Source organism: Eurosta solidaginis, chromosome 1 (assembly GCF_040869045.1).
Source record: "Eurosta solidaginis isolate ZX-2024a chromosome 1, ASM4086904v1, whole genome shotgun sequence".
Lineage (NCBI taxonomy): Eukaryota > Metazoa > Arthropoda > Insecta > Diptera > Tephritidae > Eurosta > Eurosta solidaginis.
In genome coordinates, this window is record NC_090319.1 from 115,657,069 (window position 1) to 115,683,562 (window position 26,494).

General features: G+C 37.9%; 1 protein-coding gene across 1 annotated transcript in view; it reads right to left on the reverse strand.

Moving 5' to 3' along the window:
* LOC137236741 (uncharacterized) overlaps positions 1–7,094 on the reverse strand; it is a 208,403-nt gene extending 201,309 nt beyond the window's left edge. The window contains exon 1 of the mRNA XM_067759709.1: positions 6,581–7,094. The gene's annotated coding sequence lies outside the window, so the exon portion shown is untranslated. The remainder of the gene's footprint in view (positions 1–6,580) is intronic.
* Between the last annotated feature and the right edge of the window lie 19,400 nt (positions 7,095–26,494).

Sequence of the window (26,494 nt, forward strand, 5' to 3'; positions counted from 1 at the left end):
TAATCGATGTGTGCACTGAGCGGCTCATTTGCAGAAAAAATAAAAAAAATAAAGAAAAACAAGTAAGGAAGGCTAAGTTCGGGTGTAACCGAACATTACATACTCAGTTGAGAGCTATGGGGACAAAATAAGGAAAATCACCATGTAGGAAAATGAACCTAGGGTAAACCTGGAATGTGGTTGTATGACATGTGTATCAAATGGAAGGTATTAAAGAGTATTTTAAGAGAGAGTAGGCCATAGTTCTATGGATGGACGCCATTTAGGGATATCGCCATAAAGGTGGACCAGGGCTGACTCTAGAATTTGTTTGTACGATATGGGTATCAAATGAAAGGTGTTACTGAGCATTTTAAGAGGGAGTGGGCCTTAGGTCTATCGGTGGACGCCTTTTCGAGATATCCATTGAGGTGGACCAGGGGTGACTCTAGAATGTGTTCGTACGATATGGGTGTCAAACGAAAGGTGTTACTGAGCATTTTAAGAGGGAGTGGGCATTAGGTCTATAGGTGGACGCCTTTTCGAGATATCGCCATTAGGGTGGGCCAGGGGTGACTCTAGAATGTGTTTGTACGATATGGGTATCAAATGAAAGGTGGTAATGAGTATTTTAATAGGGAGTAATCCTTAGTTCTATAGGTGGACGCCTTTTCGAGATATCGCCATAATGGTGGACCAAGGGTGACTCTAGAATGTTTGTACGATATGGGTATCAAACGAGAGGTGTTACTGAGCATTTTAAGAGGGAGTGGGCATTAGGTCTATAGGTGGACGCCTTTTCGAGATATCGCCATTAGGGTGGGCCAGGGGTGACTCTAGAATGTGTTTGTACGATATGGGTATCAAATGAAAGGTGGTAATGAGTATTTTAATAGGGAGTAATCCTTAGTTCTATAGGTGGACGCCTTTTCGAGATATCGCCATAATGGTGGACCAAGGGTGACTCAAGAATATGTTTGTACGATATGGGTATCAAATGAAAGCTGTTAATGAGTATTTTGAAAAGGAGTGATCCTTAGTTCCATAGGTGGACGCCGTTTCGAGATATCGCCATAAAGGTGGACCAGGGGTGTCTCTAGAATGTGTTTGTACGATATGGGAATCAAATAAAAGGTGTTACTGAGCATTTTAAGAGGGAGTGGGCATTAGGTCTATAGGTGGACGCCTTTTCGAGATATCGCCATTAGGGTGGGCCAGGGGTGACTCTAGAATGTTTGTACGAAATGGGTATCAAATGAAAAGTGTTACTGAGCATTTTAAGAGGGAGTGGGCATTAGGTCTATAGGTGGACGCCTTTTCGAAATGTCGCCATTAGGGTGGGCCAGGGGTGACTCTAGAATGTGTTTGTATGATATGGGTATCAAATGAAAGATGGTAATGAGTATTTTAAAAGGGAGTAAACCTTAGTTCTATAGGTGGACGCCTTTTCGAGATATCGCCATAAAGGTGGACCAAGGGTGACTCTAGAATGTTTGTACGATATGGGTATCAAACGAAATGTGTTACTGAGCATTTTAAGAGGGAGTGGGCATGAGGGCTATAGGTGGACGCCTTTTCGAGATATCGTCATTAGGGTGGGCCAGGGGTGACTCTAGAATGTGTTTGTACGATATGGGTATCAAACGGCTGGGAGTATAAGGTTAGGTTATGTTTCACCCGAATTTAGACATTTAATTACTTGTTTTATGATATTTTTTATACTCAGTTGAGCAGAGCTCACAGAGTATATTAAGTTTGATTGGATAACGGTTGGTTGTACATATATAAAGGAATCGAGATAGATATAGACTTCCATATATCAAAATAATCAGGATCGAAAAAAAATTTGATTGAGCCATGTCCGTCCGTCCGTCCGTCCGTCCGTCCTTCCGTCCGTCCGTCCGTTAACACGATAACTTGAGTAAATTTTGAGGTATCTTGATGAAATTTGGTATGTAGATTCCTGGGCACTCATCTCAGATCGCTATTTAAAATGAACGATATCGGACTATAACCACGCCCACTTTTTCGATATCGAAAATTTCGAAAAACCGAAAAAATGCGATAATTCATTGCCAAAGGCGGTTAAAGCGATGAAACTTGGCAGATGGGTTGACGTTATGACACAGAATAGAAAATTAGTAAGATTTTGGACAATGGGCGTGGCACCGCCCACTTTTACAAGAAGGTAATTTAAAAGTTTTGCAAGCTGTAATTTGGCAGTCGTTGAAGATATCTTGATGAATTTTAGCAGGAACGCTACTACTATTACTATATATGTGCTAAATAAAAATTAGCAAAATTGGATGAAGAACACGCCCACTTTTTAAAAAAAAATTTTTTTTAATTCAAATTTTAACAAAAAATCTAATATCTTTACTGTATATGAGTAAATTAAGTCAAAATTCAACTCCTGTAATGATATGATGCAACAAAATACAAAAATAAAAGAAAATTTCAAAATGGGCGTGGCTCCGCCCAGTTTCATTTAGTTTGTCTAGAATACTTTTAATGCCATAAGTCGAACAAAAATTTACCAATCCTTCTCAAATTTGGTAGGGACATAGATTTTATGACATTAACTGTTCTCTGTGAAAATGGGCGAAATCGGTGGAAGCCACGCCCAGTTTTTATACACAGTCCACCGTCTGTCCTTCCGCTCGGCCGTTAACACAATAACTTGAGCAAACAACGATATATTTTTACTAAACTTAGCCCACCTACTTACCTGAACTCACTTTATCTTGGTATAAAAAATGGCCGAAATCCGACCATAACCACGCCCACTTTATCGATATCGAAAATTACGAAAAATGAAAAAAATGCCATAATTCTATACCAAATACGAAAAAAGGGATGAAAAATGGTAACTGGATTGGTTTATTGACGCAAAATATAACTTTGGAAAAAACTTTGTAAAATGGGTGTGACACCTACCATATTAAGTAGAAGAAAATGAAAAAGTTCTACAAGGCGAAATCAACAGCCCTTGGAATCTTGGCAGGAATACTGGTAGTGGTATTGCATATATAAATAAATTAGCAGTACCCGACAGATGATTTTCTGGATCACCTGGTCCACATTTTGGTCGATATCGCGAGAACACCTTCACATATACATCTAAGGGCCACTCGCTTTTAAAACCCTCATTAATACCTTTAATTTGATATCCATATCGTACAAACACATTCCAGAGTCACCCCTGGCCCACCCTAATGGCGATATCTCGAAAAGGCGTCCACCTATACCTAATGCCCACTCCCTTTTAAAATGCTCAGTAACACCTTTCGTTTGATACCCATATCGTACAAACATTCTAGAGTCACCCCTGGCCCACCCTATTGGCGATGTCTCGAAAAGGCCTCCACCTATAGACCTAATGCCCACTCCCTCTTAAAATGCTCAGTAACACATTTCGTTTGATACCCATATCGTACAAATATTCTAGAGTCACCCCTGGCCCACCCTAATGGCGATGTCTCGAAAAGGCCTCCACCTATAGACCTAATGCCCACTCCCTCTTAAAATGCTCAGTAACACATTTCGTTTGATACCCATATCGTACAAACATTCTAGAGTCACCCTTGGTCCACCTTTATGGCGATATCTCGAAAAGGCGTCCACCTATAGAACTAAGGATTACTCCCTTTTAAAATACTCATTACCACCTTTCATTTAATTCCCATATCGTACAAACACATTCTAGAGTCACCCTGGCCCACCCTAATGGCGATATCTCTAAAAGGCGTCCACCTATAGACCTAATGCCCACTCCCTCTTAAAATGCTCAGTAACACCTTTCGTTTGATACCCATATCGTACAAACATTCTAGAGTCACCCTTGGTCCACCTTTATGGCGATATCTCGAAAAGGCGTCCACATATAGAACTAAGGATTACTCCCTTTTAAAATACTCATTACCACCTTTCATTTGATACCCATATCGTACAAACACATTCTAGAGTCACCCCTGGCCCACCCTAATGGCGATATCTCGAAAAGGCATCCACCTATAGACCTAATGCCCACTCACTCTTAAAATGCTCAGTAACACCTTTCGTTTGATACCCATATCGTACAAACATTATAGAGTCACCCCTGGCCCACACTAATGGCGATATCTCGAAAAGACGTCCACCAATAGACCTAATGCCCACTCCCTCTTAAAATGCTCAGTAACACCTTTCGTTTGATACCCATATCGTACAAACACATTCTAGAGTCACCCCTGGCCCACCCTAATGACGATATCTCGAAAAGGCGTCCACTTATAGACCTAATGCCCACTCCCTCTTAAAATGCTCAGTAATACCTTTCGTTTGATACCCCTATCGTACAAACATTCTAGAGTCACCCTTGGTCCACCTTTATGGCGATATCTCGAAAAGGCGTCCACCTATAGAACTAAGGATTACTCCCTTTTAAAATACTCATTACCATCTTTCATTTGATACCCATATCATACCAACACATTCTAGAGTCACCCCTGGCCCACCCTAATGGCGACATTTCGAAAAGGCGTCCACCTATAGACCTATTGCCCACTCCCTCTTAAAATGCTCAGTAACACTTTTCGTTTGATACCCATATCGTACAAACAAATTCTAGAGTCAGCCCTGGTCCACCTTTATGGCGATATCCCTAAATGGCGTCCATCCATAGAACTATCGCCTACTCTCTCTTAGAATACTCTTTAATACCTTCCATTTGATACACATGTCATACAACCACATTCCAGGGTTCCCTAGGTTCATTTTCCTACATGGTGATTTTCCTTATTTTGTCTCCATAGCTCTCAACTGAGTATGTAATGTTCGGTTGCACCCGAACTTAGCCTTCCCTACTTGTTAATAAATAATAACATCAGTATCGACTTAAAAACTTATAGTTTGGTGGTAAGGGATTTAACGTGAGTGGTCGTTATATATTTAATATTTTGAACTTAATTAAAGTAGGTTTCCAATTTCTTTATATGCCATACTTTAATAAATTCTCAACAAAGGGGCATCATAAAAATTTAGTTTAAAGAAGTCACTTCGGACAGTTTTGTATTTCCGAATGCTCTCAAAGACCACGCTCAACAAGTCGCTCATCATAGCAATTTTGATGTATGGCTCGGAATCATGAACGGTGTCAAGAGAATATGGGATGGCTCTTGGAGCGCTCCAGAGAAAAATTCTTCGGATGATGTGTGGTCCTATCAGTATATGGGCTTTACGCAGACATGAAGATAATGAAGCAAATAAAATCCCAATGGTTTCGCTGGGTAAGTCATGTTATGCGAATGGACGAAGACGCTCCGAGGAAGGGGGAGACCTTCTTTGAGTGGGGGAGGCAGGTGAAGGAAGACTTTTTCTGCCTTGGTGCTCCCAACAGGTGTCAGCTGTTGCGATAGCTCGCGTCACTTTTTACGATGTGCGATTTACGAATGACCAAAATCGCTCGGCAGTTAAGCGCTAATTTATTAAAATTTTAAAATCAAAGTTCATCAACAAGGACACACATTTTCAGCCGCGTGTACACAAAGAAACTCTTAAAAAATTTCTGTCTTCTCTATATTTAAATTGAAAAGTGCATGCGAATGCTTACAAAAAATTACGTATTTTGAAAAAATATCAAGCTTCGAAATGGACATTTTATTGGGGTGTTTATTAATGATTTGACGGAACATAGTGTAAGTTGAATAAATATACAGACATTTTCACTATTGTAGACGATTTCTTTAAACTTGTCTAAATTCCTGTAACTGAGTATATTTGATTAACCTTTTATATCTTTAATATTAGCCAAATAATTGGACTAATATTTTGTGTCATAGAGGACAACATATGCGGCTTTCGATTGCATCTATGTATAAAATTATACTAGGCAAAACTGTAGTGCTAAAGCAAAAACTTCCTTAAAGACCAAATCTAAGCAAATATAACAATCAGTAGAAGCTTTAAGACTGAATAATGTAAGAAAAGTTTTAGAAATCTAAATTGGTATTTTTGGAGTTGAACGAATCCGTAAATTTACTTGAAGTATTGATATGATAAAAAAGTTTTGGAAAGATTAACTTTTCTATGTACATATTTATTTTAGATCCTTCCATTTATTTAAGGCTCTTCATTTGCTTTCATATTCAGCCCATTTCAAACGAATTTTTCCAGAGTTTTTCCCATCTCCATAGATTTTTATGTATATTTTATTACGTTATTATTTTCACGTTTTCACTACATGGTGATATAGCTTTTTAAAAGTGCCATAACTCCGTTTTTATTGGTCCCAACACTTTAAAATTTACCCCCCCGTAATCCATCGCAGTATATCATAACAAAATCTGTTAATAACGCAGCTTCCATTTGTTGGCTAGGGCCTTTGTGAATTGATCTAATTATATGAGTTCATATTTTCATATTTTGTTATTTATTTACAGCACACAAACATGCTACGTATTTCATGGGATGTGGATGTTGGTTATATATATTAACTCTTCACCGATTTCCTAATTAAATAATAAAGCAGTACCATTTCACAAATTTATTAACACAACCGAATTCTCAGCAATTTTAATGCAGGCTTAAGTTATTTTTATTCAGCTTGGCTGAACGCACTCACAAAGAAACAATTTATTAAATGCTTCAAACAAGAAGCATGCATTTCTTCAATTAATTGTAAATACTTCTTCCGTTGCTAGAGCTTTTTTGGAATATCCAACTCATTGTACTATTCTTTGCCTCTTTACTAAAAAAATTTATACACAATTTTTTCAATTAATCAATGCACTTTTTTCAGTTTTGCATCGCGTGTCACAAACGTATTTAGAGCAACCCGTCTTTTAAGCTGAAATCCCCAACGTTGTGTCGCTATCGCGGTCGTCGTCATCATCAGCGTTACTGTAACCGCCATCGATGCTGTTAGTGTTATTGTTATTGTTTTAACCGTCAACACTTTGGTGACGTCGTCATCAAATTCAACATTAATACTTTAAACGACATTGCTGTCGCCATCGATTTATCTGATATCACTGGTACGAATATTTTCATAGACTATACATATAGTTCATATATATGTAAGTAGATTTTATATATAATGGCTTCGTAAATAATAATACACTCGTTGACGCGTGCACTTCTCCCTGTTGTGGTGTTGAATGGCGTTTTGCGTCTTGAGGTGGTGCGTAGTGTACTCGCTGCTTCTCAGCCAGACTTCGCCCCACCGTCTTTTATGCCTCTTTATCACACTAGTTTTGTTCATTCTCCCTAACTGTCGTATGTGTATGCATGTGTGTTTATTGTGCTGTGAGTATTTTGTATGGAAAATTGAAAATTGCGAACGAATTTGTTAATTCGTATCGATTTGTATTGACAGCGGTGTCGGTAAATTAGACGTAGCGGGGTTAGTATGATATCCCTACATCACCTATATATTGACGCAACTCCCACACCTCATACATTCATACATATGTATTTATATGTGTTAATGGGGCACCCCAACATAAATATAGGCATACATACATATGTATCTAATAATGTTTAGTTAAAAACAAATGCCAACGAACGCTATTCCTCCCATTTCCCCAACGATATATACGGTCATGAGGGCCTCAACTTTTGTACAATGTGTACAATGGCTGTAAGTTAAGAGCCTACTGGAATAATTCTTGCAAATAAAACTATCAACCAATTTTCAGTTTCTACCAACTTCTTGTTACTAGCTAACAATGTTTTTGTTATTATAGGTTTAATATTGTTATTTATTTAACAAATTATTTATTTAGATTAATCTTTTAATGTAAAAAGAAATAATTGAGCAGAACTACCTATATGAACTACCATATGTAAGCTAGAGGTAAACAATAAATATACATATTGTGACGAATATTAGCATCACTAATTATTCACATCACTAAATAAATGCACAACAACAAAAACATTAAAGCAAGTTACATAAACACATTAATCATCATTTACCCACACACATACAGGGCAATGAAGAGATAACTCACACACAGATGTAGTCATCGGCCGAAGTAGTGCTCACATATACACACGAATATGGCTATGTGAGAGAGTATAAGCTACAAATATACATGTACATATGTGGTTAGTAACCTGGTATGAATTTCGCGAAGTTACTAAACCTTTGCAGAAATGGGTGAACGAGGCAACAGAGAGTATAAAAGCAGCGAAAGCTGAGTAGTCAGTAACCAGTCTTGATTTAAGCACGCTATTGGTTGTGAAGTATAAGTGTTATGTGAACTATTTTCAAAGTAGTCTAATAAAGACCATTTTGCATTATTGAATATTGGAGTTATTTATTCAACAGTTTAGCGATTCGAACGTTAGCAGAAGATTTGGAATAAGTGCAATTTCTCTAAATTCGTTACAATATGTTATTTCCAGTTATTGAAATGTAGCAGTTGTTTCATGACTTTACTTCATTGCCTTTTGGCCTATCCGCCACTGTGCATTTAAGGCACACATCTATTTAAAAATGTATTAATATTTTTGATATACGCAAAACTCACTTGATGGATTGCCATATGCTCCTGCTCTGTCTGTTGATTTGTAAGTCAGTTGAGCGATAAATGTATGTACATGAGGAGGGTAGTACTTAGAAATGAAGTGATTTTTTTTTTTTGGTAGTAGGCGAGCAATCTACGGCGAATGCCATTATTTCGACGAAATTTCAATTATGGAATGGCTGACATGGTGGACCACCCAAAACGTGTGTTTTTGTGCAAAGATGGAAGCAATTATTTTCGAAGAGAAATAAGCACGTATCTATGCACATTAGGGTGGTACTTATAAATCAAATAAACGATCTTTCCTAGTCTCACCGGTCCAGGTGGTAGTACCTAGGTCAAAAATTTCACATATAAATATTGATCCCGATTGGAGTTGGCTGATGGGTGAGGCACAGGGGTCAAAGTTAAGATATCTCCATGAAGACTCAACACATTAAAGTTGAGTTTTCTAATTTCTAATAACCAAAATCGATAATATCATATCGTCGCTGCGCCAACGAAAACAGTTATGTGTTTTTTCCAAAATTTTTTTATTGCATATTTTATTATCACTATATAGAGCACACATTTCTGCTTATGCCGTTTTTTTATATCTCTTTTGGTTTAGAAGTGATCGAAAACAGCTATGTGCTCGCAGTACTAGAAGTACTCTGAAAAAGTGTTATATACTTACTTGCTTATAATGTAAAAAATAATTACAAACCATCTACATACATATATACACAAACACATACTGTTTATACTATGTAGGTTCTACATTTTTATTTGCTCGGATGCAATTGGAAGTCGACCATTGCAAAGTTATTTATTGTTTAGCCGTCTCCAAAGATATTTCTGTTTTTAATCTAAATAAGGAATAATATGGCATTCTTAATGAAGAAACTGGCATGTTTGAAAAAATAGAGGACGAGGACGAATACGAAGAAATTGACGCGTCCCAAGGCAGCCGGTTCTATGTACCGGAACGACTCGGGGTTTGCCGGAAAATAATCTTTTTAGGACGGTTATACTCTTGTCAGTGTGTCACGTGCAAGGGATGGTTGCATCGGACAGGATGTTCTGGGCTAGACCCCAAAACCCGACGTCCTGGCAACTTATATAAATATTTTGTGGCTCCCTGCTGTTTACGCCAAAGGGCGACCCGTATTCTGCGCCTTAGCCCCCCTCCCCACTAGCTCCTAGTAACCCCACTGCTCAGCAAGCCACAACAAGTACCCGCTGCTTCTAGCGCCACCAGCTCATACGGCCGCTCCTACTCATAACTACAATCTCCGTAGTACAGTCGGTAGCAATGCCAAGCATCAGCCCCGCCCCCGTATTCATCTCCCCCTCTCTCCGACACTAGCCTTCGAATAGAAATAGACTCTTAGTCCCTACCACCGTTTGCCACCACAGAATATATATGTTTGCGACATCCGCCCAATGCAGCTACTGCCTTGGACGGTGCCACTTTCCTAGATCTTCTTGTCTCAGCGACGGTAACACCCCGACGGGTTTCATCGCGCCATGCTACCAGGCCGCAAACCCAACTACACCGGTACCCAAATGCTTACCCAGAAACGTCCAGTCCCAGGGCCACAACAGCAACTGCGTCCTGACCTCCCTCAACTCAGACATAGTCACCCATCCCCTACCCCCAGAGTGACGACCAGTATGGGTTAACCCGTAATGGGTTAAGTGGGAAGATCACGGAGATAGTTGATTTCATACAGCGGCATAATATCCGCATTGCAGCGATCCAAGAGACCAAACACATAACGTCCACAGAAAAGATCGCGAGAGCGGAAATGGAGGCGACCTCGCGTTTATCACCCACCATTCAGTGCAATATAATCTATTTAATCCCGACATCGTCATCACGCTACCGACTGACTTACACCCTAAAATCTTGGGTGTGACGTTCGATAAGGATCTACATTTTGGAGAGCATGCAACCGCAATTGTACCGAAAGTCAGGTCTCTTGCCGGCAGCACTTGGGCTAAAGACAAGGAAACGCTCATTACTTCTTACAAAGCAATTGGGCGTCCTTGATATGGTGTCCAAGCCTAAAGGTTACTCACTGGAAGAAAATACAGGCCTGCTAAATACTGCCCTCAGAACCGCTGCGGGCTGTCTTCTTATGTCACCAGAACACCACCTACATAATGAGCCGGGAGTACTCCACATTAGGGAGAGAAATGAAATGCTAAACAGTTTCTATTGAATACCCAGAAACCTGAAAATCCAACATACATCTGATTGATGAAGCTACACCTCTCAAGAGCTTAAGGGGGTATCTCCGTAAGCATTATGAGGAAATACGGCAAAAATTGCGTACATTTCCCTACCGCCAAAATAAAATTTGAATCATGTTTGAAATCAGGTATGTGCTATAAAACAGAGCAAATATTTATCACGTCGTTATGGGTTAAAAAACTTGATTTTTTCCTTCACACATCATTAACATACTTATTAGTTAATTAGTTTTATTGATCTCCTGAAAAGTTACTGAAAAACACATAACTGTTTTTGTGAGCGAAGCGACGATATGAATGTAGGTCTCTATGGGAAACGGTTCAAGGTTGTGGCATGGTGATTGAAGTGCAGATTTTAATATAATGAGTCTTTATTTATATGTATAGCATAACCGATTTTCGATATTGAAAATCCATGAGCCTCCATAGAGAAAGCTTAGTATTGACACCTGTGCGGCACCCTTTTGACCGTCTGCAATTGGGGCCAAAATTTACCCCACCTAATGTGCATAGATCTGAGCTCTTTTTCTTTGAAAATAACAGCTTCAATCTTTGCACAAAAACAGACGTTTTGGATGGTTCACATATCAGCCATTCCATATGAAAAAGAAGTACTTTATATATGAAATGAAAACCGTGCTTTCAATTGGAACAAAATTTGTCTAAGCCCACCCTGCGGCTTGGAAAACTTCTCTGAGAAAACTCATGTGCTTTGAGATGCCGCTCGGGGTTCGCGTCGTGCAAATTTGTAGTAAAAACATCGAAAACAGCTCGACGTAGAACATAAGCTCGGCCTAAATTGTACTATGTATTAATAGTATTCTCAATCCAGCATACTATATTTCTCGAAATCGAAATCTTTCAATAACGACCGTTGAGGGAACTTATTGAATTCTAAAAAGAATTCAAATATTTATGTATTTAGTAGATAAAGGTTAAACAGGCCAAAACTGAGACAACCCAATCTCAACACCCCAGTGTGATACCGTCGTCAATATAGCTAAACATTTTAAGTATTAGAAAAAATAAATTGTTGTAATTCCTTGAGTGTTCTAGGGTAATCTGAACTTTGATTCTTTTGTGATACGCATTGACCATCTCCCTCCTCGCTTTTGGTATCACACACAAATAAGAACTTTAATTTTTTGAGGTTCCATAGTGAATTTCTAACTTTCCCCCAGACCACCGTGGTGTGATGGTAGCGTGCTCCGCCTACCACACCGTATGCCCTGGGTTCGCACCCCGGGCAAAGCAACATCAAAATTTTAGAAAAAAGGGGTCCCAATTAGAGGAACATTTTTCTAAGCGAGGTCGCCCCTCTGCAATGTTTGGCACGCGCTCCGGGTGTATTTCTGCCATGAAAAGCTCTCAGTGAAAACTCATCTGCCTTGCAGACGCCGTTCGGAGTCGGCATAAAACATGTAGGTCCCGTCCGGCCAATTTATATGGAAAATTAAGAGGAGCACGACGCAAATTGGAAGAGAAGCTCGGCCTTAGATCTCTTCGGAGGTTATCGCGCCTTACATTTAAATTTTTTTTTTTTTATATCTTTATATCGTATGCTCCCTTATTTTAAACTGGAAAAAGAAGCGGAAAAGATAGGTTTGATGGTGGTTGAGGACAAAGTGAAGTGCATGCTTTTATCAAGTAAATAGTAGTCAACGTACTTGGGTCTTGCCAAACACGCCACTATTGGCAACCATATTTTAGAAATAGTAAAATACTTCATTTTTTTGGGAACCAACATTAAAAAAACATCAGCGTCAGCCTTGAAATTCAGCGAATATTTTCTTGATAATAAGTACTACTCTGGGATAATTAGACAATTGAAAAGTAAAGTCCCTTCTCGGCAAACGGAAATCAACTCATTCATGGTACCAGTCCTAATATTGGTGCAGAAGTATGGAAACTGACAACATCTGATGAGGCGGCTCTCGGAATGTTCGAGAGAAAAGTTCTTCGAAAGATTTACAAGTGTTGGGGACGGCAAATACCGGAGTAGATTTATTGATGCACTGTACGGGCTTTACGCGGACATCCACATAGCCCAGCGAATTAAAACACAGTGACTATGCCGACCAGGCCATGTTGTGATAAGAGAAGGTATTCTCATCGGAGCCCGTCTTCAGAACCAGAAAATGAGGGCGGCTAACTCCGTTGGAAGGACCACGTGAAAAACTAATTAAATTCACTTGCCTGTCTTCTTGACTTAGACTTTAATAACGCAAAAGTGGGGCGTAACCCATTTGAAAGATACCTTGGTCCATGCTTTGCATTATCTCTAATGATAAGCTAGAGAGTGAAAGTTGCATTTAATTCTATGAAGGGGTTTCTGAGTAATGCGAGTGCAAGCATACAGATGGATAGACAAAAATTCTAAAAACTATCCTATCAGTTTCGTTTTAAATATCTTCATTGTTTAGACATCGATCTGTTAGAATTTGATTACACATATAGATGTAGATACATATAAGCGCATGCTGTTTTTGGCGCTGTAAAATCGCTCCATACAAAAAGTATGGATAGTTGGTTTTTCATCATAACTTTTATTTTTGGGAGTTTTCGGCGATTCTTAGAGATCTCCCTTTCTGGCCGGTGGACCTTCGAAATTGGCGCGAATCATGGGTCCAGACATTCTTGAGTTACAAGCGTACAACTAACGTCACATTCTTTTATATACAACGTATATTATATATAAATAAATTAGTATTTCAGACTTGCTATTTATTAAAAAAAATAAAAACAAATTTTAGTTCCATATACATGAAACTGACCTTTGTAAACAAATAATTTTCGAAAAAAAAGTGCTGTTACCCACACTCTTTCTTAGGAATGCAGAATAGAGCGTGGTTTTGTCCCAATCGAAGGCGGCCGGCGTGGTGTGGTGGTGGTATACTCTGCCTACTACACCTAAGGTCCTGGGTGCAAGTCCTGAGCAAAGCAACATTGATAATTTAGAGAAAAAAAGGTTTCAGTTAGTTGAGAAAAAGTTTTTCGAAGTCCTCCGAGTGTATTTCTGCCATGAAAAGCATCTCAGTGAAAATGTCTGCCTTGCAGATGCCCTTTGGATGCGGTATAAAACATGTAGGTAACGTCCCGCCAATTTGTAGGAAAAAAATAAGGTGAGCACGATGCAAATTGAAAGAAAAGCTCGGCCTAAATCTCTTCGGATATAAATCGCACCAAGTATTTCTTTTTTTGAATACATTAAAGCTTACTGATATTTGTTAGTACATAACATATGTATCTCCAGAAAAATACTTCTTACTAATATGCGGATCAACACCCATTCTAACAACTTTTAAGAAGCAGTTATTTAGAAATCTATTAGCAAATAAATTTAAGTGTATTCGTTTTTTAGGTACTAAAGTATTACAAGTTCTAAGTGCGGAAAAAACTTCGTAGGTACTGAATGGCATCCAACGATGAGTGAGAGACAATCACTTCAAAAATTAATAACACACAAATAACAAAGCGAGAGCAACAAAGATTGCGATTCTAACTGCGACTACATTTTTGATTTTAAGTTTTGCAAAATTTCTCGGTTTTTGGAATGCAAATAGAAACATGTCGATATGGAGCATTCGGAGCTATTCGAGGCATACAGAAAGTTAACGATCACACTGTGCTACGTTGTTATTGATTCTTTTTAATAATTTGTAAAAATGATAGTAATATTTTTTCTGGCAAACTAAAAATTTGGCTATATAAAAACAAAGCTCAGAAATGTGTGTGCGTTTTCCCTACATATGTGCGAATATCTAAAATCGATGAACGTTTGTCCCGAACCGGAAAAGGAAATTGGTTGTTATACAGACGACCACAATATTGCGCTAACGAAATACCGTTACATGCCAGCTATCCAAACAAACCATTCACGCGTGAAATTCTCAAGCGATTCATCGAAACCGAAACCAGAGCCGAAACTGAAAAATTAAAACAGAAAGTCAACTGGAAAAGTCAACGAAAAAGTAACAGCAATGAAGGCATAAAATAGACCTCCTAATGTCTACTGTAAATTGCAATGTAAAGATATTTACATATAAATATGTACATACATATATATTTATGTATACACTCTGATTAGATGCGTTTGCCAATATTGAAGTGGCGTCGGAGCAAAACCGACGGCAACAACTACAATGCCTACTTCAATTATACAAAGGCTCTACAATGTGCCAATTCTGTGTAAAACTTACTGCATATGGAAGGCTTAATTGATGACCGATGTCGGCATTGTTCTTGGTGTTGTTGTTGACGCTGGCAACGATGCAAACGTAATCGGCGGCGTCGTTCACTGGCTGGCCGCAGCTGATCTAGTACTGCAGCAAATTGTATAGTCGACCACCAGAACCACCAAAGCGCACTAAAGTTGCAATCATCCGTTACAGAAGTAACAACAGCTTCTGCAGGCCGAGAAACTGACAGACAACGTTTTAGCCGGGCGGCTGGCAACATTTTACTGGCAACAGTAATTTCTTGAATTAAATAAGTTGGCTAACAAGCAAGGCCATCAAAAGCTGTTGGAGACGAGTAAAAATATCTGCTAGTTGTAAAACGTTGTATGTAGATGTGTATATGGTTAAGTGTGGCGTAGAATACTTTAACACAGATGCTCTTACATATTTACTATGTTAATGTTTTGTTCTTTATTGAGACAACGACTCAGCGTTTAATGCTTTTATGCATTGCATTCTGAAAATTTGTGCTGTTGCATGTTGCCGGAACCCAGATAAAAAAACCAGCTGGTGTCATTGGCGTTGGGTACTTTTTTTTTGGGTTGGTAATTTGCCGATCGGGCTGATTTGTAAGTGGGTGTTAAGCTTTTTATTAAAGAATGTAATGTTAGTATACTCACAGTTACTTGTATGTTTAAAGGTCTTATTTGTATACACACTGAATTCGATATATATATATATATATATGTGCATATATATATATATACTGGCATAATGAAGTACACATTAACCAGAATTTCCAAAGGCCAATTATACATATACTTTAAGGGGTAGTTAAATGCAGCATTAATGGATGACGAGCTTGAAGTGATTAAATAACCAATGAAGCTTTAAAATCTGATTGTTACAAAATACTTGAACTGTTATTTCTTTACTTTTATTTATTATCAGTATTGCTATTATATAGAAGGGATAGATTTACGTGACTCCCTCGATCGAATTCAAAGTAGCTGGTAAGTAAAGCGTCATGTATTCGTTTCGAACAATTGAGTTAGAGATGATTTGAGAGACCCTTTAGTTAGCTAATGCCTTCAAAAAACGTTTGTTTGAAATGCATTGTAATTTATACTACATTATCTCATCAACACAAAGATTTTAACTTTCCCGTGAGAAATTTTTCTGCAATCCCATACTCTAAGTATGAGTCTCCAAAAAATTAAAGTGATCGTCCTTTCGCATACGCGATGAGAGCACAATTGTGCTATGGAATGCAGAGCCCTGTTCTAATGTAATCAAGTGTCCCAATATTTTCTGAAAATCCTAAAACTCAAAAAAAAAAACAGGGCAGTAGTGAGATATAGAGTTAGCGTCAACTTAGGTGAAGGAAGCGCAAAAAGTATAATACTTAACCTAATATAAGGCAACATATTTTCTCCAAAGTATCATACTAAAATGTAAAAAAGGCCGGTATTACTTAATAGCTGATGTGTGCGAATACGAATTCAATATTTTTGTTTGGATCACATGGGTGTGGATTAGTGGTTAACAAATGGATTAGGTATTACCGTCGGCGTACTTACTATAAATATCTTGATTTTCTTAATCAAAAAAGTAATGTTTATGAAAGGTTTTGTTTGTATGTATTAAGGGAAACCGACGTTTTTGGCCATTTCGGACCTCCCACGGCAAACAGCCTATATACTGAAGTGATCCGGGGTTTTTTCCAGGACCAATGACTGATATGATGACAGGTCGTTCAAAAAATTTCATCCAAGTAGTAGCTCCTTGCGGAAGGACTTTCCTTTATTCACTTACTCCAGGGAGGCTTCGAACCTAACCCCGATCCTGTGGACTGGTACTGCTGAGTCTACAAAAATACAAATACCTAAATGGTTCACACTTTTGTTTGTATGTCTCGTGCGTAGTTTCACCGAAAGAGTTGTTCTAGGCTAACTCCTAATACTCGTCGTCGACGCAATTTCTTTCAATCATTTGTGGCTCCGTTCCGTCCACGCCAGTTTTAACTCTTAGTAGTAGTGCAGACCTATTGTTGATTGCACCAGTTTTTTCGGCTGTTTCTAAAAGCTGCAATTTCAGAAGTTCGAGCAGTAGCAATTCCGACTAAAACTCGCTACTGCGCTTCCTGGCACTCACACCGTATACCAACACATAACCTATAATCTGCCACATCGAGTTCATACCCTTGATCACGTCAGTTTCCTAGAAATCTAGGTGAAGCAACGAAAACTTTCTGGCGAATGTTTTTGTCGCTCCATGCTGCCGACCTACATAGCCCACAAGAGTCCACTGGAGAAACATCTTGAATCGTTAAGCAGTAACTATTCGGCCAAGGATGCTGCCCTCGAAATCATAAGCGGTCGAAGTGGATATTGCGTAACTCATGGGTGAAAATCGTGTAATCCTCGGCGACTCGAAGCATTAATTTTATTAGCGTTCATGAAGCCAAAGCGATTTTAAAGTGAAAGTCGATCAATTTTTAAGTTTAAAGATGTTAATGGTTATATGTTCAGAATGAAATATTTTCCCGGTCTTATGAAATTAGAGTTCATTATGGTTGACCGCGTAACTTCAGTTTTCAGGTTAGTTCGACTGTCCACTGCGTTAGGGAAGTAGCACACCCAGTTATTTGTTCGACTGTCTTGGAAAAGCTTTGGCTGTACCACTTTGAGTCTTCTTGGGAGCTCAGAGCTTCACCTGCTAAATATATGTGCCTACGTATTCGGTAATAATCAAGTGAGAAAATCGAGTTTAACATTTCAGACGATATTCAAGTGATTTTTCAAAGCCTTCTCATACGTATATCTTATACACAAGTATGAGGTGAGAATCATTTCAATGGGGTATTTAAATGCCATTGTGTCCTTGGGCGAAAAGCTAAGGGTTTGGAGTAGCGGTACAGCAATTGTGTCCGAAAAGAGATTAATTTGTGGTAGCCCTTTTTAAGAAAGCGTAACACAATTTTTTGTACTATACAAAAGCAAAACGCTTCCAAATGCGTATTTCGTATCTTATATATAGATCTTTCCATGTGAACTGAACCTACCAAAGGGTTTTACATCACTTACTCCACTTATTCTTTCAGCCACTCGGGATATATAATTTTTTCAGAATTCGACGCATTTTTTGAATAACTTGCTTTTTCAATGGGAATAAATTGAAAACATACTCGAATTTGGCCATTTTAATTGAATTCATTGTTTTTTATTAATTTTCTGAAAAATTATGCAAATTGAGCATTTAAATTTATTACATAACTTTTCTTTTAGTGTGTTGTTTTAGTAACTTGGTGTAATCGGTGATGCAAAATCCGATGGTATTGTGGCGAATATTAGCATTTCTAACATCACTATGATGTTAGTAAATAAACACAATGACAGTAAGCCATTTACACACATATACAGAAGGATTTCACACACATAACAAGCAGTTTGAAGCGAGGAGATTATTTGACCCCAGCGGGTTAGGGGATCAGAATATACCCGCGATAGATATGCCTGTCATAAGAGGCGACTAAAATACCAGATTCAAGGGGCTGGGTAGCGCAACCCTTCAGGTTGCCAGCGCAATATATAGCTTCTCCAAACCCAATTGTCAACCTCACCTATCCGCGGCGAATCCTGTTTCACTAACAGACGAGGCTCTGGCGACCTCAAGCTCCTAATGGAACTTGGGGGTTGGTTGGGAGGGAATGGCCTGAAGGTTTAATGTGGCCACATAAATCGTTTCCGAGTTGGTCGGGCTAGCACCTTAATGGTGCTGTGGTACCGGAGCATACCGGATCTATATCCGGCAAAGGACCATCACATCGATAACAATCCCCATATCCTTCGGGGAGCAACCTTATCGCTACAACAACAACAACAAGAGATTATTTCACATACACATATGTAGTTAGCAATAAGAGCGAAAAGAAAGAGACACAATCACACATCACGTTATCATCAGCTAAGAGCAGAAGCTGTTACTCACACATGCACACGCATATAGCTAGAAGAAAAACATAAACTACAGATATACATGTATATAGCTAAATAACGAAGTATGAGATACAACTGTTCCAGAAGGCATGTTCGTGAAAAGTCTAGACCTTAGGAGAACTAGATGAACGAGGCTAACTTAGAGTATAAAAGCAGCGCAGTGCAAGCGATAAGGAATCAGTTTGATTTTAACACGCTATACATGAATAACGCGAGTATTGTAAAGTAGTGTAAATACTCGTAAAGAACATCTTGCCATACTAAATATTTGAGTTATTTATTCAACAGTTCAGAGAATCGAACGTTAGCAAAAGGTGCATAATAATGAGGAATTTCCAAAAAAACGTTACAATTGGTGTCAGAAGAGGAATTATTGAATAAATTTCGAAGATTTCGAAGACAACTAGAACATGGAAAGGTAAGTGAATTCAAGGTCCAGCAACTAAAAAAGGAGTTGGAACCCCGCGGGTTGAATACTACTGGCAACAAATCCGAGCTACAATCACGACTAGGGGAAGTTATGGAATCGGAAGGAATCGACGTTGATAAACACACTTTTCAACGTGATGTGGAACAGTCAGCGACTAAAATGGATAGAGAGATAGAGACTCCGAATCCATTGGCAAGTGTATACATTAACGCGATTCTAGCAGTGCTGAAAAATGTCGTCACAAATATCAACCAACATGTCATCGCAGCTAGAGGAACAGAAAAGTATATGTCATCACAGCTGACATATATATAAATATTTTTACAATTTCTATGTCAAAATTTTAAAATCAAATTTCAGCAAGAATATGTCTTTATATAAGAACACATTCTTCGCTGAGAAGTTACTTAAAAGTCGATTTCAAATTTCCAAATTCTCATTTAATTATTTCGATCCGTACGTCACTTAACGGATTTTTTTGTTCTTCTGTCACGGTGTCTTAACCTATGTATATGTGAAGTTTCATGATTGTAGCTCAATGAGAAGTAACTTATGGCGTTTTCTTTTCTGAAATATATTGTTGCCTAAGTAAATGTTAAAGCCTTAATAGAGTTACTCCTACCCCAGAAAATTTTCAACATTTATAGTGCATGCAAAGAACATACATGACTACCCCGTGTATCAGCTGATTAATAAAAATTCATCAAAAATCGATCTCAAATTTCCCAATTTCCAAATTCTTATCCATTTATATCGATCCGTGCTCTACCTTATGAATTTTTTCCCGTTTGTTGCGTTGTCTCGGTGTCTTAATCTATATGTGAAGTTTTACGTTGAGCTCAATGAGAAGTACTTAAAACCGATCTCAAAATTCCAAATTCTTATCTAATTATTTCGAAACACAGGAGACACAACAAGAAGCACATATATCCGAAATGTCGGCACAAAATTCAGCACAGGTATCATCGCAGACCTCTGCACAACTGGAAGCCCGTATGGACGAAAAAATAACGCAATTTGAGGAAAAAATCGAGACCAATGTATATGCTTTAAAAGGTCGTATACAGGAGCTGCAACTAAATCGCCCAGCTGTTTCAGCAAGCAATCCGAAGGTAAAAACTCCATATTTTGCTGGCTCTGTTCCTTTCCAAGTATTTAAGCTTCAATTTGAGAAGACGTTAGTAATATCTAAATAATTGGAATACTGAAAATGAGTTGCTTCACTGTTCGTGGCATTGAAAGGGCTGCAGCTGACTATTCCGGAACGTTATGAAGCATTGATGGCCGCTGTCAAGAGACGTTACGGTAGCGAACACAGGAAGCAGATACACCAATTATAATTGCAAAACCGTTACAAAAAAACTAATGAGACATTGCAGGAGTTCCCGTCGAAGATTGAAAGATTGGCCCATCTAGCAAATGCGGACGCACCCATGGAATACATCGAGAGGGTAAAGATTCAGAGCTCTATAAATGGATACGAGACGTCGAAACGAAGAGAAAGCTAGCTCCAGCTGTTGAATGTCCCGTTATCTCCGTATCACAAATCGGAATAAAATCGAGCTGTCTTATGCGGCAGTTACTCACGAACGTACGTACCAAAAACGTGTCAGCTGACACGACCTGTCTTATGAGTGTGCAATGTAAACGAAAACTCACCGACGTGCAACGCCCGTACGTATGTACGGAACGTAGAAATCAAAACAATTTTGATTTTTTCCGTAAGAACGTGTCAGCTGATCGCTCTTTCACTAGACAGAGTTGCCTAGTAAACTTTTGTGGGCTAATTTTTGACCGTTTGCAGTTTTATGCAAAAACACCTAATTAAAGTTTGAAAAATTGTGAAAATAATTCGAAATAATTATGTAAAAGTGCATATTATAAATATGTAATATATTTGTATTTATTTAATATTAATTCCAGCCTTTTACAACATCAAAAATTAAATTGGAGAATGTTGATGTTTCCATAAGCATGCATGCAAACTGGTCAACGGCAACAGTGCTTATCTGTAAACAATACACACACAAATATGTTATGTACATGTACACAGACGCACACATTGATTCCTACGGGCTTGAGTGTTCGGTCAAACGTGTTTCGTACGACAAACGTCCGTACGTACGACACACGTCGGTGGGTAATTGCCGCTTTACCGTAAGAGGATATGTGGATGGCAAGGGGCGTTCACTGACTGTAGATACGGGCGCATCTCATTCCTAAATCCGACATGATTTGGTCAACAGGAGAGTAAAGCTATTACATGGAGCAAGATTGCGTACGTCACTGGCAGATATAGTCAGACCATGGCATCAGGATTGCCATGCAAATACGGACTATGCGCTATAAGAACAAGGGACGATCAGACTTAGGTTAAGGGCAGTGTGACGAATATTAGCATTTCTAACATCACTATGCTGTTAGTAAATAAACACAACGACAGTAAGCCATTTACACACATACATAGAAGTCAACGAAAGTAATTTATTTCACACACACAACAAGCAGTTTGAAGTGAAGAGATTATTTCACATACGCATATGTATGTAGTCAGCAGATAAGAGCGAAAATATTTGTTGTTTCACAAGGTTCAGTTCTTTTGACATTGAGGTTTAGTTTTATAAATATCCAAACAAGTTTACGTGGAACCCGAAATTTGTTTCTACTTATTTATCATCGCTAAAATTAATTTCCTGTAACCGTCCCCATTATTTGGGTATAAAAAAGTATACTTCTGAATATCGATCCTGATGCCATGGTCAACTAAGAAGTCCACTCCGAATATGACTTCATCCACTATCTCTGCGATAACAAATTTGTGTAGAAGCGTGACCGTCCCAATTAAGACTTCACATACCTCTTCTCCCTGGACTGGGTTATACTCGCCCGTGACCGTGCGCAATCTTGCCCCATGCGCTTTCTTTAATGTTGGTTATGCATTTATTTACTAGCGGCATAGTGATCAGTGTTGACATTTTAGCTTTTTTCAAGCTAGATTAAACATTTTTTCTCCGCTTAGCTTATAAAGTTGCGATTTAGCTTTAAGCTATTTTTCAGTTTTTTTTTTTAGAAATTTGTTAGCTCTTTTTGGCTTTTTTAAAATTTTAGTAAATCTAGATTTTATGTGCATATGTAGATTAAATTTTAAGAACATTGAATGAATTTGGGCTAGATTTAAAAAATTTTAGGGGCAAAAGGAGGAAACAATATTGGCATTATGGTAGGCAGACATCGAGGCGTAGTAACTTTATTAAGGCAACCTCAACCTAATATCGTTTTCGTTCGGTGTGTTTGCTACTCGATTCTATTTATTTATTTATTTATTTATTTATTACAGCTTATAAGCCTACATTAATAAATCCATATCACATATTACATATTACGTGACATCTCTTCTATCTATCTTATTGCAGTTGTACGACAATATGATAGTAATTTCTTTTTAAATACATTCAGCTGCTCTTCACAGTTTCTTATATCTATAAGAAGTTCATTAAATCTTTTTAATCCTTTGTAAAATAAATTGAGATGTCCGCTTTCCGTGGAAAATAGCGGAAGTCTAAAACGATTCAATTTCTAGTATTAATATTGTGAATATCTTTTTGGTGTGCAATATTATTACTCAAATACTCCGGTAAATCCCCTTTTTATACTCAGTTGAGCAGAGCTCACAGAGTATATTAACTTTGATTAGATAACGGTTGGTTGTACATGTATAAAGGAATCGAGATAGATATAGACTTCCATATATCAAAATCATCAGTATCGAAAAAAAATTTGATTGAGCCATGTCCATCCGTCCGTCCGTCCGTCCGTCCGTACATTAACACGATAACTTGAGTAAATTTTGAGGTATCTTGATGAAATTTGGTATCTAGCTTTCTGGGCACTCATCTCAGATCGCTATTTAAAATGAACGATATCGGACTATAACCAAGCCCACTTTTTCAATATCGAAAATTTCGAAAAATCGAAAAAGTGCGATAATTCATTACCAATGACGGATAAAGCGATGAAACTTTGTAGGTGAATTGAACTTATGACGCAGAATAGAAAATTAGTAAAATTTTGGACAATGGGCGTGGCTCCGCACACTTTTAAAAGAAGGTAATTTAGAAGTTTTGCAAGCTGTAATTTGGCAGTCGTTGAAGATATCATGATGAAGTTTGACAGGAACGTTACTCCTGTTACTATATGTATGTTTAATAAAAATTTGCAAAATCGGAGAACGACCACGCCCACTTTAAAAAAAAAAAAATTTTAAGACAAATTTAAAAAAAAAGTTAATATCTTTACAGTATATAAGTAAATTATGTCAACATTCAACTCCAGTAATGATATGGTGCAACAAAATACAAAAATAAAAGCAAATTTCAAAACGGGCGTGGCTTCGCCCTTTTTCATTTAATTTGTATAGGATACTTTTAATGCCATAAGTCGAACAAAAATGTAGCAATCCTTGTGAAATATGGTAGGGGCTTAGAATCTAGGACGGTAACTGTTTTCTGTGAAAAAGGGCGAAATCGGTTGAAGCCACGCCCAGTTTTTATACAGAGTTGACCGTCTGTCCTTCCGCTCGGCCGTTAACACAATAACTTGAGCAAAAATCGATATATCTTTACTAAACTCAGTTCACGTAATTATTTGAACTCACTTTGTATTGGTATAAAGAATGGCCGAAATCCGACTATGACCACGCCCACTATTTCGAAATCGAAAATTCACAAAAATGAAAAAAATGCCATAATTCTCTACCAAATATGAAAAAAGAGATGAAACATGGTAATTGGATTGGTTTATTGACGCAAAATATAACTTTAGAAAAAAACTTTGTAAAATGGGTGTGACACCTACGTTTATTAATTGAATTTTACGATTAGAATAGTTGATTTGTTAGGATTGTTCGAAATTTCGCAACTGAACGGCTTATATTTATTTGATACATATACGCCATATATGAACCACACATGATTGTATCCTTTATTGAATCGTTGTAAATTTAATCGCTTATCATACATAATATCAAACTAGGTAAGCTGCCGACATATTTGAACGACCTCGTGTTATATAATAATGAGGTCCATGCTTATCAAACGAGAAATAGAAACAATTTTCATTTGCCAGCTGTAAGATCGGAATTCGACAAAAAAATATATATTACGATGGATTAAGAGAATACAACGAGCTACCAAATGATATAAAACAATGTCGAAATAGCAATCAATTTAAGAAATTATTGTTCAACTACTGCAAAACAATGCCCTTTAGATAATTTAATGATGTAAACACAAAAATCAATTGCAATAACATAAAGAGATCTCATAGATGTAATTTTAGAAATTTAAGAAATTAAGTCTACAAGACTGTAAATAAATAAAATAAATAAAAAAAAATCACATATTGACATCTTTGATGGCATGTCTCAAAATTGGTGTAGCCTATTGAAATTTTCTGAACTATGCGATTCTGGTGAGAAAAAGCAAGTAAATACAAATTTCGAGTAATATCAATGTTTTGATAAGAATGTCTAAAAATGGTCAAAACCCAACATCTTCCCCAATTTTTGGCAGCGAATTTGAGGTCTTTGCGAATAACCACAGCTACAGAAATAAAGAAAAGTCCATACTTTTATAACTTGTCTTACTTGATCCTGTTTTGACGAAAAATACGCTCCCAGTAACCGAGATGTAATGAGTGGCAATTAGCTGGTATAAGAGCTTTGAACAAAGATTTCTCGAAAACGTTTGAATGAAACTCAAAAGTTGTGTGCTTTATTATACTCAGCTGAGCAGAGCTCACAGAGTATATTAACTTTGTTCGCATAACTGTAATCCGTAACGGCATAAACTAATCGAGATAAATATAGACTTCTATATATCAAAATTATTTGGGCGAAAAAAGAAATTCATTTAGCCATGTCCGTCCGTCCGTCCGTCTGTCCGTCCGTAAACACGATAACTTGAGTAAATTTTGAGGTATCTTGATAAAATTTGGCATGTAGGTTCCTGGGCACCCATCTCAGATCGCTATTTAAAATAAACGATATCAGACTACAACCACGCCCACTTTTTCGATATCGAAAATTACGAAAAATGAAAAAATGCCACAATTCTATACCAAATATGAAAAAAGAGATGAAACATGGTAATTGGATTGGTTTATTGACGCAAAATATAACTTTAGAAAAAACTTTGTAAAATGGGTGTGACACCTACCCTATTAAGTAGAAGAAAATGACAAAAGTTCCGCAGGGCAAAATCAAACGCCCTTGGAATCTTGGCAGGAATACTGTTCCTGGTATTACATATATAAATAAATTAGCGGTACCCGACAGATGATGTTCTGGGTCACATTTGGTCGATATCTCGAAAACGCTTTCACATATACAACTAAGGTCCACTCCCTTTTAAAACCCTCATTAATACCTTTAATTTGATACCCATATCGTACAAACATATTCTAGAGTCACCCCTTGTCCACCTATAGAACTAAGGCACACTCCCTTTTAAAATACTCATTAACACCTTTCATTTGATGCCCATATCGTACAAACAAATTCTAGAGTCACCCCTGATCCACCTTTATGGCGATATCTCGAAAAGGCGTCCACCTATAGGACTAAGGCCCACTCCCTTTTAAAATACTCATTAACACCTTTCATTTGATGCCCATATCGTACAAACAAATTCTAGAGTCACCCCTGATCCACCTTTATGGCGATATCTCGAAAAGGCGTCCACCCATAGCACTAAGACCCACTCCCTTTTAAAATACTCATTAACACCTTTCGTTTGATACCCATATTGTACATACGCATTCTAGAGTCACCCCTGGTCTACCTTTATGGCGATATCACGAAAAGGCGCCCCCCTATAGAACTAAGGCCCACGCCCTTTTAAAATACTTATTAACACCTTTCATTTGATACCCATGTCGTACAAACAAATTCTAGAGTCACCCCTGGTCCACCTTTATGGCGATATCTCGAAAAGGCGTCCACCTATATAACTAAGGCCCACTCCCTTTTAAAATACTCATTAACACCTTTCATTTGATACCCATATCGCACAAACAAATTCTAGAGTCACCCCTGCTCCACCTTTATGGCGATATCTCGAAAAGGCGTCCACCTATAGAACTAAGCCCACGCCCTTTCAAAAT